General features: G+C 36.0%; 1 long non-coding RNA gene across 4 annotated transcripts in view; it reads left to right on the forward strand.

Annotated features, from left to right (window-relative positions):
* The first annotated feature begins 7,234 nt into the window (after window positions 1-7,234).
* The window catches only part of LOC125254155, a 143,925-nt gene continuing 133,617 nt past the window's right edge, over window positions 7,235-17,542 (forward strand). The window contains exons 1-2 of one of the 4 annotated variants that reach the window (XR_007181609.1): window positions 7,235-7,398; window positions 7,940-8,028. This is a non-coding gene — a long non-coding RNA (uncharacterized LOC125254155). The remainder of the gene's footprint in view (window positions 7,399-7,939; window positions 8,029-17,542) is intronic. The other 3 variants (XR_007181610.1, XR_007181608.1, XR_007181607.1) reach the window with 3 other exon arrangements.

Genomic DNA, 17,542 nt, shown 5'->3' on the forward strand with positions numbered 1-17,542 from the left:
ACATATTGTGTTTGAGAGTAAAACTAATTATTTTGTAATTAAAAAAAATATATATTGCAAAAAAAGTCTTCTTAAGGCTCGAAAATAAAGAAGTTGATAACAGAATTATTTGCAGTGCGTGTAAATCTTTGAAAACCTTTATTTTTCCTTGTGCACTTCGAGAAATTTTCATCCCAAACCCACACATTTTGCTGTCTTTTTTGCGGGTCAAAATATTTTGCTTGCGAGGTGAATAGGTTTGCAAGCTGAAAAGTTTTGCAAGTTGAAAAGTTTTGCGAATTGAAAAGTTTTGTTTGCACGTGAAGCTGTAGCTCAGTGGGCGGTCTCTACCAACCAGGATGAAAGGCATTTTTCTATTGGTCACCCTCGATTGAAGTGACAAGTTGGCCACGCCCACTATGGTTTCCAGCCTCTGCTGCTGCCACCGAGAAGATAAGAGAAGCGAGAATGGCGAGCAACAGGTCGTTTACTGGGTAAGATAAATAATTTAATATCATAAACGCAGTGACAAGTGAACTGAATGATTCTCTCTTCTTATGCTGTCCCATTTAAATACTTAACGTTGGCTAGACCAGTCTGTAGTTCGTGTTACCGTTGACTAGATTTTATTAACGTTAGCCAACACTAGCAGCCAGAGCCACCAATAGTAACGTTTGCCGTGTGGTCGATGTCCAGTGTTGCTAGCTGAGCTGACATTCATAATCACATTTGGATTTTCTCAGCGTAAAGGTTGACATAATGTGGTGTAATACTACAAAAAAAAATTATAATCATAACCTTTATCTCCATACCAAAATCCCAGATGGCCAGACAGTGATTCATCTTTTATAAATCGTTAAAATATTAATGTCTGTGACGCTGTGACCATGGAGACTGTTGTATGGACTGTAAGTATTTTAAACGTGTAACTTTAAAATGATAAATGTTTATTATGAATAAATAGCGCTCATAAACGGCCGCGGAGATGGCATTCTCAAGTCAAACTAGCCGGGGCTTGGACCCAGAAACGGCGTTCCTTACGTCACGAGTTAACAAGCCGATATTTTTACCCCAGAACCTAGGCCCAACTCTACGAACATCGAAAATAGTGCCTCTCAACCTTTACGCTGAGAAAATCCAAATGTGATTATGAATGTCAACTCAGTTAGCAACACTGGACATCGACCACACGGCAAACGTTACTAATGGTGGCTCTGGCTGCTAGTGTTGGCTAACGTTAATAAAATCTAGTCAACGGTAACACTAACTACAGACTGGTCTAGCCAACGTTAAGTATTTAAATGGGACAGCATAAAAAGAGAGAATCATTCAGTTCACTTGTCACTGTGTTTATGATATTAAATTATTTATCTTACCCAGTAAACGACCTGTTGCTCGCCATTCTCGCTTCTCTTATCTTCTCGGTGGCAGCAGCAGAGGCTGGAAACCGTAATGGGCGTGGCCAACTTGTCACTTCAATCGAGGGTGACCAATAGAAAAATGCCTTTCATCCTGGTTGGTAGAGACCGCCCACTGAGCTACAGCTTCACGTGCAAACAAAACTTTTCAATTCGCAAAACTTTTCAACTTGCAAAACTTTTCAGCTTGCAAACCTATTCACCTCGCAAGCAAAATATTTTGACCCGCAAAAAAGACAGCAGAAAAGAGAGCAAAATGTGTGGGTTTGGGATGAAAAGTTCTCGAAGTGCACAAGGAAAAATAAAGGTTTTCAAAGATTTACACGCACTGCAAATAATTCTGTTATCAACTTCTTTATTTTTGAGCCTTAAGAAGACTTTTTTTGCAATATATATATATATTTTTTAATTACAAAATAATTAGTTTTACTCTCAAACACAATATGTTTGTTTGAATAAAAAAGACACAAAAGAAACTCCATACACACAGCCCTAATCCCCCTTCTGGAGATATCTTAACCATGCACCACAGCTCAAAACTTTAAATTGTAGCAAAGTGTCATTTCTTCGTTGTTGTCACATGAAAAGATATAATAAAACAAAAATGTACAAATTTACAAAAATGTGAGGGGTGTACTCACTTCTGTGAGATACTGTAGATAGATAGATAGATAGATACTAAGCAAGTACAAGTAATCACTTTAGATTATGTTGACGTTTCTTTACCAACACACACAAACACACACACACGCTTAGTTTGATGTGACTTTGAAGCAAAGCTCGGTGGAGATGTCTTCCCCTGAGCTTTCCAGCTGTTTCCATTTGTATTCACAGCAGACAACGACCGCAGTCACAGCTATATAATACAGAGAACTTCCTGTAGATTCATTTTTCTTTCCTCAACTTTCTTCTCTGTGTCAATATATCTTTAAATTTAGCTTTTATTTAATACGCTGACTTCACCCTTTGCTTTGAGTGTGCATTTATATTCTTTCATTAACAATGTTTATACTTCGATTTCAATTTCCATGTTTGATTTGAGAGCTACAGCACAGGAATTTTCAGTGAATAAACACTACCAAAATTTTTGGGGAATGAATTGTGTTCAATACACACATCACTCCCGTAAATGACCGAACTCTGTGTGTACAGAACGAGATTAAGCTCTCAGAAGAGAAACCAAATTTAGCTGCAGTATCTTCATTGTCCTGAGAGAAGTCATTACACAGAGAGAAAACATGGAGGTGATGGTCTCATAAGTACCTGGAAGAAAACACTGCAACTTTTGGTTGGTCTTTTTTTAGAGGGAGAGATTGATGAGAAAGAGCTTTCAGTGGATGTTCTAGTCATGGTATCAAAGAGTATTGCTCCTCTCAGTGTGCACCACCATTTCTGTTACAAACGGCGAAATGGGTAAACTGTGAGTCTCAGCTCCCTGTTTATTAAGGAGAAAACTTTCAGATGGTGTGTCCTGCTAAGTCTGCACTTCTCTGCTGGAGTGAGGATGAATGGAGCCAGTGGGGGACAGAGTGAGACCAACAGAATTCAGAAAACAGCAGTTTCGTGCACTCACCACCTACGAAAATGATGCTACACTAGCAAATTTCTTCATTGCACTAGTTCCATGCATGTAGCCTTTATCATATCTAAAGTGTGAATATATCTATTTTTACTCTCAGCAGTCAGCTGTTTTCTGCATTTAGAATATTACACTAGCATAGGCTAGCTACTGTTTATTGCAATAATAAGGTATGGCCAAATTGTCATCCCAATATTTGATATTGACGATGCTGCTCTGCTGTTCTCCAATTCGCACCTGTTTGTTGTTAGAATGACCAAATTTCTAAAAGTATTTTTTAATTTTTTTTTTTTTTTAGGATTACCTGCTTCAGCGCTCATCAATGTTTAAGTGACTGAGATGGCCAATAAAATCAAAGAAGGCGGGGTTTACCGTTCATTTACACGACAATTGTGTTTTGGGGATCTGAAAACACAAACTTTTGAAAACGGGTTCAAGTACAAGTTTTAGAAAACGATACTGTTATTGTCTCTGTGTAAACTACAAAAATGTGAATTTGTGAAAACGGTGATGTCATACACGTGTTACGTGTTAGTTTTTCTTTAAAAAGTGACCTTGCCAACTATTGGCCTGGTGGGCCAGGTAGGGATCACATTAGAAGCTCAGTTAGATCATCAGCATAGGAAATACTAAAAGGGAGGATGTTGCAATGGCACAATCTACGTTCATACTGCGAGCCTTAATGCTCATTATTATCAGCCAATATCAGATTTCTAGTGTGAACATATCATGTTTCTGAACTGACCTACATGCAAAAAAGAACGATACAAATGGGGTTGCCACACTATAAAACCGAACAGTGAAATTAATTAAATTAAATGAGTTTGTTTCACTCAAATAATAATGAAAGTTCATTGTACTTAATAGAAAAAAGTTGCATGAACTCAAAATTTCATTGTAGTAAGCTGAACTTAATATGATTGAGTTGAGCTGCAGCAGATTTCTAATTCCCAGCATGCTTTGCGTCAGACCATATAAATAACTGTTGAAATGAAGTGTTATTTTGTGTGTTTTTGCACAAGATTAACATATGGAGATATAAGTTAATGTTTAATGTTGTGTTATGCTGGGATTCAGGGGGGTTCTGTTATGTTAGTTTTGTAGGGTTACCACTGTGGTGAAGAGTAGAGCCTGTGGTTAGGTTGAGGATGAGCTGCAAAACATTTAAGGCCACATACACATTGTTTGATTACATATATGCAAGTATGTAATGACAGTCTCTCTGATAGTTATAATAGCATGTGTTATTTGCTATGTAACATTTAACCAAGATCTGAATGTGATGTTAATGTAAATTAACTGTATGTAATTAACATTATGATGAGTTGGGAAAGGGATGCTGGTGACGGGATTGTTAGTGAGAGACACCTGTGCACCACACTGGCCTTGATCCGCTTCCATGGCTCTCAGCCCCGCCCCACTTGTCACAAAAATTTTAAGTTCTACCAACTTTAAAAAAATGAGCTAGTTTACATAAATGTTTTGAGGTAATAAGTTTCCTCAAATGTTTTGAGTATTCTGAACTTATTAGGTTTTACAGTGCAGGTTTTTACCACAAAATCCACTCAATTGCTTCTCAAAACTAGTCCAAAACTATCCCAATCGCGTTCCATGGGGTATCGCTGTAAAAAAAAAACGCTTTCCAGGAGTTAAATATCACGTTAGTGCAGCCGCTTCAACCCACGGAGTTGCAAAACAACCCACGGCAACAGTGAAAAAGTAACCCAATTCGTTGAACGTTGGCATCTCTGAAGATTCTTTCATACACTTTACCAACCCAACTGATTAATGAAATCTGGCAGTAATCTGCTGGAAAACATGGCTTCACTTTTTATGAACAGCTTTGACCATAGCCTCCTTCCATTGTTTTGGAAAGATATTACGTTGAATGCATGTGGTAAAGATACTGCATAACACGTGCCAGTTCTTCACACAAGGTCTTCATGAAAGACCCAAGGAGGAATACAGTGAGGACCAGCAACCTTCACTGCATTCATTTTGCAAAGTCTAGCTTTAACTTGCCCAGTACCACCATTTGACAGCTTGTGAATAACATCATCTTCAGAGGGAGAAGTGTTGATCACTTGATCCCACACGGAAGCAAAATGCTTAACCAAGGTATCACACTCATGTTGCAAGATGTTATAATCCTGAGACACAACTTTTCCACCGTACAAGCGAACGGCACACAAGTTGATTCACTTCTTCTCACAGCACAAAGAACTGTATGATAAAGTGCGGAATATAAAAGATTTTATGACTATGTATTACATCAGTATTTCCTAAACCTATAGTGATGATTTTGGGATAATCCCGCAGCTCCTTGAAAAGGAGGTGCAACTCTCCTTCCTCTCTACGCAATCTCAGAATTGGATGGACCCAATATTTCCTTTCTTTTTCACCTTTTAACAAGAGAGAGGACAACAAAATCATCCTCTCTGCTTGAAGACTCAATTTTGTATTGTTTTGCGAATTTATTCGCAAAGGATTAATTAATACACATCGGACCTTAAAACCTCTGTTTTGGCTTAGTACAGAGCAAGTTCTTCCACTTTGTTCTTGTAGTAGTGTTTCTTTGCTTTCTTTTCTTTTTTTTTTTCGTTTTAGATTCCTATAGAATCGAGTTTTATCACCAGATCGAAATGGATGCTGCCTCTCTTTTATCAGATCTTTAAAGTCCCCGTGAACCGGAAGTTGCAAATGACATTTCTCCAGTGTTGTGACGTATTTCCAAGTGAAACGGAATATTGAATAGAGGGCAGGGTTTTACCTTAGTGCTCCTCCTCTCCATCTCTCACTCATAGCAGACTAATGGTTGGAGGGGAGTGGTTTAAACGTTTTCAACCCGAGCCATCAAACTGACGTCATCACAGAAGGAATGCTATTCCAGAAACTTTCTTTAATGAAACAGTTTTGTCCAAAATAGCCTGATAGTGGAAGTAAAGGGACTATAGCCTCAAGGGTACATTTTTTGCAGAAAATGTGCTGAATAGGCTTGGAGGTCCATTTACCAGCATTCAACATGATAGTCTGATGGTCAGAGGAGCCAACAGGGAGCAAATGCTCTGGAGACTCAAACATAGGAGCAATGTTGGTAAAGATTGAATCAAGCTGACTGGCCTTTCTTGTCGCTCCAGACACTATTTGTTTCAGTCCATGTCCATTACAGATGTTTTTAGACTTCCTATTTGTGTCTCCAAGTTTATACTTATGTGAATTAAAGGGATAGTTCACCAAAAAATGAAAATTTGCTGTTAATTTACTCATCCTCAGGCCATCCAAGATGCAGGTCACTTTTTTCTTCAGTTGAACAGTACAGAAGATTTTGAGCTAAAATCTATAGTCCTTGGTGATTTGTATAATGCAAGTCAACGACTAATGTCACTTTGAGGGTCCAAAAAAAAAAAAAAAAAAAATACTGGCAAAACAAAATTAATACCCGTGGCTGCTGACGATACATTGAGGTCTTATGAAGCAAAATCTGTGCAAGAAACTGAACATTATTTACAGCATTATTACCTGTAATCCACAGCCTCTGCAAACGGTCCAGAGCGTATTCACGACATGCCACGCATAATGAGAGTAGCCTACCGGTCAAAAGTTTGGACGCATTACTATTAGTAATGTTTTTGAAAGAAGTCTCTTATACTCATTGAGCCTACATTTGATCAAAAATAAGGAAACAGTAATACTGTGAATTATTATTACAATTTAAAAAAATAATGGTTTTGTATTTTAATATACTTTAAAATATAATTTATTTCTGTGATGCAAAGCTGAATTTTATTCAGCCATTACTCCAGTCTTCAGTGTCACATGATCCTTCAGAAATCATTCTAATATGCTGATTTATTATCAATGTTGGAAGCAGTTGTGCTGCTTAATATTTTTTAGCCTATAACCTGTGATACTTTTTCCAGGATTCTTTGATGAATAAAAAGGTTAAAAAATAACAGAATTTATTTAAAATAGAAATATTTTGTAACAGTATAGTTGAAAAGTAACAAAAGTTAGGGGTCAGTAGCCTATTTTTGTCTTTCTTTTTTTGTGAAGGAAGTTAATACGTTTATTCTATTCAGCAAGGATGTGTTGAAATGATAAAAAAGTGTTAGTAAAGACTTATATTGTCCCCAGAAATGTCCCCGTTTTACTGCTCGTTCCCGAAATACATTGCAAAAAAAAAAAAAAAAAAAACCCGACCAACATACAGCAGCCTGCTGGTTATAGGCATAGACATATGTCTATGGTTATAGGAGCGATCGTGTAGATATTATATTCACCATCAGATGGCGCTGCGAGCTACACTGATTTTACTTGGTCGCGCGCGCGCCATTACTTCATGAAGAAGAACGTAAGTTAGCCGTCGAAAGCAGAGCGCCGTTATCGTCAAAAATCAAAAGAAACATCGTTATCGCTTTCAAGGTAGTAACATACTAACTATTCGTGTTAAATTAAAGTAATACTATGGGCCTCAACAGGGTGCGGGATTGTTTTGCACAATTTTAAACGTCAATTCCGCAGTCACAACAACGCAGTAATTTCCACGTTTTATTTTACTAGCCTAACGTTATATAAAAAAACTAAACAAATACACTTGCAACAAACACATATGCAGAATACACACATACTTACTGCTTAAAATAAGCCTAAAATGCAAAATAACAAGCACAAGCAGCTCAAGTTCATGCAGCTGCCCTTAGAAGTGCAGGAAGTTTTAGGGAGAAATGGATCAAAGCACAACAGATTTTGGATTTGCACCGCATGAGCGCCATGCTTACTAGGGACCAGCTTTGGTTTGTATTAAATTTATAACTCGTGTTATTTGTAATTTCCTTACAAAGTCCCCTAAATATCTACGCACTACTATTATTGAGCTTAGCTTGTTTGAAGTAACCAAACAAACATTTCTCATCCATCTGTAATACTCCAGAAATCGCATCTCTAATGATTCTCTCTGTCACAGCAGATGCACAGGATCAGTGGGTAATTAAAATCTCACTCATTATCAGAGCCACGGCGGAACAGACTCACCTCTGAAGCAGAAGTAATGAGGTATGAAAAGATACTAAATAATGTTCTCTTTGACTTTTGTTACTCCCCTTTCTTTCTTTCTTTCTTTCTTTCTTTCTTTCTTTCTTTCTTTCTTTCTTTCTTTCTTTCTTTCTTTCTTTCTTTCTTTCTTTCTTTCATAAAGCTTCAAATGGAGCACTTTTCTCCATCAAAAATGTTCTGTTCTTGTTCTATCCTCTGACTATACTCCATAGCTATCATTTTGAGCGTGGACCCCAAAACGCACGCTAAAATCCTATCCAGACACTTTGAACCATTGTGATCATGTGGGAGATTTGAATACATGCCTTTGTAACATTAACCTACTAAACCTTCCATTTGTATTGTAATGAACAAACCAGAAGCACTGTAATATCAGCAGTGACTGACAAAAGTTCACACAGATAAATAAAACTGGACTAAAAGTTTTTTTTATTTTTATTTAATTCACAACACACTGAGAGTATTGCAATATTGCAAACACTAGAGTTTAAAGGTGCCCTCGAATGAAAAATTGAATTTATTTTGGCATTGTTAAATAACAAGAGTTCAGTACATGGAAATGACATACAGTGAGTCTCAAACTCCATTGTTTCCTCCTTTTTATATAAATCTCATTTGTTTAAAAGACCTCCGAAGAACAGGCGAATCTCAACATAATACCGACTGTTACGTAACGGTCGGGATCATTAATATGTACGCCCCCAATATTTGCATATGCCAGCCCACGTTTCCAACATTATAAAAGGCATTAGACAAGGGCAGCCAGTATTAACGTCTGGATGTGCACAACCAAATCATCAGACTAGGTAAGCAAGCAAGAACAATAGCGAAAAATGGCAGATGGAGCAATAATAACTGACATGATCCATGATAACATGATGTTTTTAGTGATATTTGTAAACTGTCTTTCTAAATGTTTCGTTAGCATGTTGCTAATGTACTGTTAAATGTGGTTAAAGTTACCATCAGTCATGCATGTAAATAAGTCATGCATTCTGACTTACTTACACTGTTAAAGAGTTGTATTCTCACGCTAATTCTGTGCCAAATCCACTACTTCTGGTTTCGGTACAGGATTCGGAGAGTTTTTTTTTGGGTGTGTCCTGTATGACTTCAAAAGAGAGCGGAATTCCTTGTATAGGCACTTCTACCTGATAAGTGTGCACATACACTTCTATGTCGCTGTCCAAAGAAGGCTGTGAAAATAAATCTGCATCGTTAATACTTTCTCTAATACGCATTGCTCACAATTAATTTTAAAATAGTCAGATGAAGCAAAAAAATTAGCTTTTTTTAGCAGCAAACACTCAAGATGGGTTTAGTGCACAAAGGAATAAAAAGTACCCCATGTGTACAATGAAATATACTGCTGTATCTTTAATGTTGTGGGCCTATTTTTCCGCTGGAGGTCCTGGACATCTTGTTCAGATACATAGTATCATGGTTTCTAGCAAATACCAACAGATAAAAAATCAAAACCTGACTGTCCCTGTTAGAAGTCTTATAATGGGCTGTGGTTGGATCTTCCATCAGGACAATGATCCAAAACAAACATCAAAACCAACACAAAAATGGGTCACTGAGCACAAAATGAAGCTTCTGCCATGACCATCCCAGTCCCCTGACCTGAACCCTAAAGAAAATGAGAGGAGTGAACTGAAGAGAAGAAGTACCAGCATGGAGCTGGGAATCTGAAGGATTTGGAGAGATTCTGCATGAAGGAATGGTCTCTGATCTCTTGTCAGGTGTTCTCCAAACTCATCAGGCATTATAGGTGAACACTCAGAGCTGTTATCTTGGCAAAAGGAGGTTGCAAAAAGTATTGAATAAAAGGATATGATTAATTGTGAGCAGTGTGTATTAGAGAAAAACATTTATTTCATAATGAGATTTCCCCCCCATTTAAAATTATTATTCTCCAATGAAAGGTTGGATTTTTGTAGATTTTTAAAATAAAAGATCAAAAGTATTAACGATGCAGATTTATTTTCACAGCCTTCTTTGGTCATATTTACCAAGGGTATGAATAATTTTGAGCACGACTGTATATATATGCATATAGGCAACTTCAAACCTTTGATGAATTTGGCAGTAACTTTTTATGTAGAAGTACGACAGGGAAATGCAGACTACTGTGTTTTGCATATTTGTGCTCAAATCCATTAAAAGATAAATAACTTCAATGCAGTACAAATAAAGAATCTACAACATTCCTCAAATGTAGAACAAGCAATCAGAGCAGACATAACATGAGATGGAAACTGTAATAAGGTGACAATGCATTGAGCTATGCTAGTTTACCAGACGCATTCCAAAATCTGCAATTATTGTGCATTTAGGTTTTTAAAAGACCTGCGAGGATCAACAGCAATGCTGGTAGACAGAAAATGGTAAAAATGTAATTGGAACGTCCCTATAATAAGCTACTCCAGCTGTCTCGCATCAGATGAAATGTTTGAGAAAATTACGAGGCAGATGGCAAAGCTGAATTTGAAGAATGCTGAATTTAATTTGCATAATGCTCTTTTTAGAGAAAATTACAAAGACAATTCTCTGAAGTTGACCTTGATAGGTTTTTTTCTCCCCATTTTCATCCTACACAGCTCTAAAAATCAGGACAGATTCAGTAACCTGAAACAGCACTTAAAGCTACAAGTGACTACAATACTACAAAGACTTTATATTGAAACTCTGAAGACATTATAAGTAAGTGCCATCGGCGTCAGTGCAGCAAATTCCTGTCAACTTGAATTTAAAGCCATACTAAAGATGCCGATACTATACTGCCAGATGAAAAATGAAGGCTAATTATATTATTAATAAATATGCTTAAGTGGTGTGACCCAACTTGAACTGAATATGTTAGAATAAGAGGCTGATATGAAACCCAGCACCACTGGGCAAATTTAACTTCCCAGAGCTTGATACTGTATGTGCCACGGTTTCGTCAGCCTGCCTTTGTGTGCTTTGTTCGATGCCTTTGGGCAACCAGCACACAGAACAGTCAGCTATCTGAGGGAAAGCCTGAAGACGGTTCCAAAGCAGATGTTTTGACAGTGGAAAGACATTGCAGCTCTAAACTACGCAGTTGTGCACGAGTGTGTGTTTGTGTAAGAGCGTGTGGCCGAGGGGTGTAGATTTGCTTGTGGCTGTTTGATGTCCTATGACTTATAAGCATTAGAGACAAAGCGCAGTGCTTCCCACACATAGCCTTTACTTGGGCGGGCCGCCCACATATAATAACGGCCGCCCAAGTATATTCAGAGACACATTTTTGCTTTTATTATTTTTATTCACTTATACTTTTATATCCGCGCAAGATATTGAAACCATCCGCGATCGATTAACTAGTCGTTTCGAACCTGCTCGTTATGTGTGCATCAGAACTGTTTACTCCCGCTAACATTCAAACGAGCGCTGCATTTTGCCAAGTCACAAGGGGGCGCTGTTGCGAGTTCTACAAGCTCACGCAACAGCGCTTCAGACTGCTTCAAAGTGATTCTCAATCAATGAAAAGTGCAGATTTATGCCAAGCAATTGCTAATGAACTCAAGTTGATGAATTATTACAATGTCTACTTTATGGCCTTCATATAAAATGTTTTAGACGATTGTAAGAATCTGAAGGATCAGCCTGCAATAGTACAGACATTTCAAAATAAGAGTCCTGGTGTATTTCGGGCTTGTTTATAATTAAAAGTCACACGTTAAGTTTTTTCTTTTTCTTTTGGGCATTATTGGTATTTTGATTACACAATAAATTGTATTTAATTTGATTTCCATTTAATTCATAGTAAATTATTGTAGTCTCCACCACAGGAAGAAAACACTAAGAACATTATTTGACACATATATTATTCATTTTATAAATTTTACTAGTAAAATCTGTGTCCCATTCACTGAGAGAGACACTATATGACAGCAAGGAGAACATAGGAAAAGGTGAACCATTTAAATGCTGTAATTTTACATAATTTACAATGCATAATAATGCATAATATTAGTATGTAATTAAATGTAATATGTTATTAATTAAAATTAATTTCAATAAAAAAAAAAAATACTGTTAAAAATCACACATTATTTGTTTGTCACATGTAGTAGACCATTTTTGTGCCGTGGGTAATAGGAGGATTTTTTGCCCGGCTACCACCGCAAGTATATTTCAAACCTGTGGGAAGCACTGAAGTGTGTGTTTTTTTTTTTTTTTTTTTTTTTTTTCATGCAATTAATATCCAGTGAATTACATTGACACCTCACTCCATTTCCCCAGTCTTTGTGCTAATTCTAGTGTTGACTGCATTTATCAAGCTCAAAACATTCAACATTTTTACTCAAGTTAATGTAAGAAAAAAATTCTTAACTCATAAATTACACTGAAAAAAAAAAAAAAGATTTTCTTGCTTCTTGACCCCATTGGCAGATTATTTTTTCTTGTATTAAGCAACTCACTTAAATTTGATAAACATTTTTTTTTAAGGTTTAATACCTTTTAAGATTTAATTACCTGTTTCACAAACAGCGCTTGGATTAAAGGGTTAGTTCACCCAAATTTCTGTCATTAAGAACTCACCCTCATGTCGTTCCAAACCCATAAGACCTTCATTCATCTTTGAAACACAAATTAAGATATTTGTGATGAAATCTGAGAGGTTTTTTTATCCCCCCATTGAAAGCAACGTAATTACCACATTCAAGGTCCAGAAAAGTAGTAAAGCCATTGTTAAAATAGTCAGCTCAAGCATGACTTTTAGTCTGGGACTATGCTTAAGCTTTGTCTGTGAAATCGGGTATATATGTTGTCATTTTGCTTCTCAAGCAAATGGATCCTGATTTAAGAATGTTTAGATATTTGTACTGGAAAACAAGACAAAAATACTGAGTTGGAAAATAATGTTTTTTTGCAGTGTATGTCAGGATCAGAATAATAAAACCTTTAATTTTTTAGGCCATATTCATAGAAAGTGCCTTACAGCTAATGTGGTGGATGGTGATAATGAGCCTCCGGTTAAATAAGGAAACAGAAGAGTGTGGCAAACATCCGCATTTCAGTTTGAGCTGAAACTGTTGTGACTTGACATTTCAGCTGAGCTGTGAATCACAAAATCATCCACTAACACTGCAGCTTTATGTATTTATTTGATCAGTTCCATGTTTGGCAGTATGAGATATGCTGTAGGCTTTAAAACTGACTTTAAAAACTGACCCCTTAAATTTGACCTTGAAGAAATATTCTGGCTCTGATATTCTGACTTAATATTTACTCATCTGTTGCATTCTGTTGATTTTACCACAGAATATTTCAACACGTCCTTCGTCCTTAAAGTTTGGGGAACTCAACTTGAACTCAGCTCAATGTAAATAGTGCTCTAAGGATAGTTACATCATGCCTTTTTCTGGTATCCTTGCACAGATACCAGTCAAAAGTACCACGGTCATGACACAAGTTGAATAAACAAACAAACAAACAAACCAACCTTTAGATATTATATTGTGGTAATAACTTGGCACAGAGTTGGTGATCGATTCTATCAAGTCATGGCTATATGTTTCTGCCACTAGGCTTCCATTATAAGGATATTAACTGCAAAACAAACAGTTGATAAAAACTATGATAATATTTATATTTGTTTATTTAGGATACATAAATAGCTAGTTATGAAATTATCCTTAAAGATACTTTTGGAATCATTGTATTTTTAAAAATGTCATTTCCGTCTCTGGATAAATGGTGATTTTAGATGGAAATGACATGACATTTAAGGTTAAACATTAAAACAGTCAAAAACAAAACAAAAAAACATTGTAAACCAAACTTTGAAATTTTGTGAAATGATGTCGTCATCACCCCACGTGTCGACCCTAGTCAGACACCACTAACAGCACAAAACAGCAACAACAACAACAACAATAATAGCATACTACATGCTTGTGTTCATGCTGCAGAAGCTACCGAGCCTAAAGCTTTATAAATATAAAGCTTTATTTCAAAGCTTTATTTCAAAGCTTTATTTCAAAGCTTTACAGCGCGCAAGGTTTATGCACATGCTTCAAGTCTTATTCTTTGTTTTTAGTGTATCTCTATTGCAGAATTGCAGCACCACATACTGATCTGGCATGTATACTACATCGTTTTGAGTCGTTTCAGTGGTTTCGTGTGTACGCAGATATTTCTTGAGACAAGGGGGAAAAAGATCGGATAGGGTAAACTCTGGCTTCGTGTGGACAGAAGACCTCAGAAAGATCTTAAGCTAGACCTGTGGTTCCCAACCACAATCCTGGAGGCCCCCCAACACTGCATATTTTGTATCTCTCCTTTGTCTGACACACCCAATTGAGGTCTTGGAGTCTCTACTTATGAGATGATGATCTGAATCAGATGTGTTTGATTAAGGAGACATGGAAAACATGCAGTGTTGGGGGGGACAGGAATGTGGTTGGGAACCCCTGAGCTAGACAAAAGTGATTTTTTTTTTTTTTTTTTTTTTTAGAAAAACCCACATACTTTCACAAACAGTATTTCATATAGTAAATTTCATATGATGTTGTTTTGTGGATTTACATTCAATATAAAGACTCTTTCTCATTTGGTGCCTAAAAAATAAAACATATATACCCGGAAATATTCAAAATAGCATTTTATCATACAGCACAATAGTCAATATTTTGATATGTTATTTTCCTGATATATGTTAGCTTAGCTGGCTAATTGGCATGCTGACTAAGCCAAAAAATTAAGCCAAAAATAATATACCTAGAGAGAGGTATCCATTAACATCCCCATTCATCTCTATGGCAATTAGTCGTCTGGCACAGGATTCCTTGGAAGAACACCACCTGTTTGCTGCCATCTTTGCTCAGGGCACCCAGTTCTAGGAACACACTTTTTTTTTCAGCCAATTGCCTGAGCTGTAAATGTCATATGACTGATCACTCTGGAAACATGTAAAAAGGACCCATGATAACACTGATTAGCTTATGGCAGCACAAGAGCACAAACAGTCCCATAACTTTCACTATCCTGAGCTATGACAACAAAGTTCTAGTCACACTTTCAAGAGCCTCAAAAATGTATAAATAAATAAATAAATTTACTACTTAAAAACACAAACACACACACACACACACACACACACACACACACATATATATATATATATATATATATATATATATGTGACCTGATCCAGCAAAATGAGTCACAGTGACCCAAATTTCAAAATTGAGATTTTGGTATCAATGGAAAGATGATACAATAAGCTTTAAAATGATACCCTAGTCAAAGTCATACCTTGAATGGTTTTAAAGATATACCCATTTTAATTATGGTCGTCTGCCCTCTTTTTCCAATTGAAAACCTGAGAAAATCGCTTTTAAAGTTTTTTGCCCGTTTTTTTGTTATCTTTCAAAATCCATTGCATTTAAAGGGATAAACTATTTATTTTACAGCTTAATTTGACCAAAGACATTATATATATATATATATATATATATATATATATATATATATATATATATATATATATATATATATATATATATAAATGCTATTAAACCAGGCTGAAGCTCAAATTATTTTGAAGTATTTATCTGAATTAACCCTTTAAGACCTGAAGGCTTTTTTAGAATTCTTCTTTTTTTTTTTTTTTTTTCTGAGCGACACACACAAAAATAAAAACTCATAACTCCAAAACTCTAGCAAGGAGAGTCAAAAGGTCATTTGATAGAAAACATTTTACATTTTAAGAAAAATAAATTACATTACATTTGGACATTTTCTTGCTGAGAAACAGCTGATAAAAGACAAAAATATATATAATTTTTTAAAATAATTTTTCTTTTTTTTTTTTGACATGGAATAACTCAGGAACACAATAAGATCGCTAAAAAATTCTTTTTTGGTGATGCTCTCCTATATGTGAGCTGCATCTGGTTCAAATTTCGTGGTGATATTATAAAGAATAGTTTGAAAAATTGTTGTTCATTTTTTCCGCAGCTAGGTGGCGCCAACGGGCGGTAAACTCCGGTTTAGAGGTGCTTCTCAGCACTCGTTAGAGGAGTTTTTCAAAATGGTTAGATGCATTAAAAAGACGAGATTCTAAGCTTTAAAATGATATCTATTTTGTGTTATTCCACGTTGGAAAACGAACATGGATGGGTCCGGGAACATTGGATACACACTGCATCCCGGAGAGATGAGAGACATGTTTTTAGCCAAGTATGTTAAATCATTCCGTGAGTAATATCTTGTGATCAACGCAATATATTATATTGATTTCGGATTCATTTTAATCTTGAGAATCTGCTTTAAATATTGTTGTGCGATTTTTTTTTTTTTTTTTTTTTTTTTTTTTTTTTTTTTTTTTTTTTTTTTATGATCTGTGCATTTTTCATGAAGTTATGAGCATGTGAAATATACTTGTATTCAGTTAGCGGCTGTGCTGTTTTTTTTGTAAACGCATATTACTCAGGGGATTCAGAGGAGTTGAGAAGTTCATTTCCAGCGAATTTAGTAAAACCATGTCAAATTTAATAGCCATTTAAATACCTTTACTCAATTATCTGGACTACGAAACTTTGGGAGATTATTTTTGAAAGTCTGTTCTTTGAAATTAGCTTAAAAAAAAACAAACGATTTTTTCATTGTTTTTCCACATTATCGGCCCATATCTTAAAATAGAACGTTGCGACTTCCGACTCATTTCGCCAGATCGGGTCACATATATATATATATATATATATATATATATATATATATATATATATATATATATATATATATATATATATATATATATATATATGTCTTCATTATAAATGTCTACTTTGAAGTTGCTGTCAATGGTGTAGTTATACTATTTACCAGTAGGGCCTAACTACCCATGCTAACTAGCCAAACCATGCAGGGAAGGAGACCAGAGGCTGTTTTTTGAATGGATGTCAATGGATTAGATGCTTCACTATGCTGATTAAACAGCTTTTGTGGGGAAATAGCTAATCATTTAATTAATCGACAGCCTGTTTGCTAATCTTCAGCATGTTTTACACTAAACAATACTTTCGTTGGGAACTATATGTAGATTTTAGCTTGATTAAAAATGTATTTTTTTAAGAGAAGTCAGACTAGGGAATGTTGCGACTGATGTCACTGCCATTACACGATAGGCTGAGAGGTGCCACACGTGATTAAGTTAGCCGTTACGCTTTCTCCAATGGTAAGAGATCCACACCCTCTTATCTCCCTATAATAATACAAATATTCTAAAAACATTTGTGAAAGAATGGGTCGCCCTCAGGAGCTCAGTGAATTCAAGCGTGGTAAAGTGATAGGTTGCCACCTGTGCAATAAGTCCATTCGTGAAATTTCCTCACTACTAAATATTCCACGGTCAACTGTTAGTGGTATCATAACAAAGTGGAAGCAATTCGGAACAACAGCAACTCAGCCACGAAGTGGTAGGCCACATAAAATCACAGAGCGGGGTCAGCGCATGATGAGGCGCACAGTGCACAGA

The sequence above is a fragment of the Megalobrama amblycephala genome, linkage group LG19 (genome assembly GCF_018812025.1).
Source record: "Megalobrama amblycephala isolate DHTTF-2021 linkage group LG19, ASM1881202v1, whole genome shotgun sequence".
Classification (NCBI taxonomy): domain Eukaryota; kingdom Metazoa; phylum Chordata; class Actinopteri; order Cypriniformes; family Xenocyprididae; genus Megalobrama; species Megalobrama amblycephala.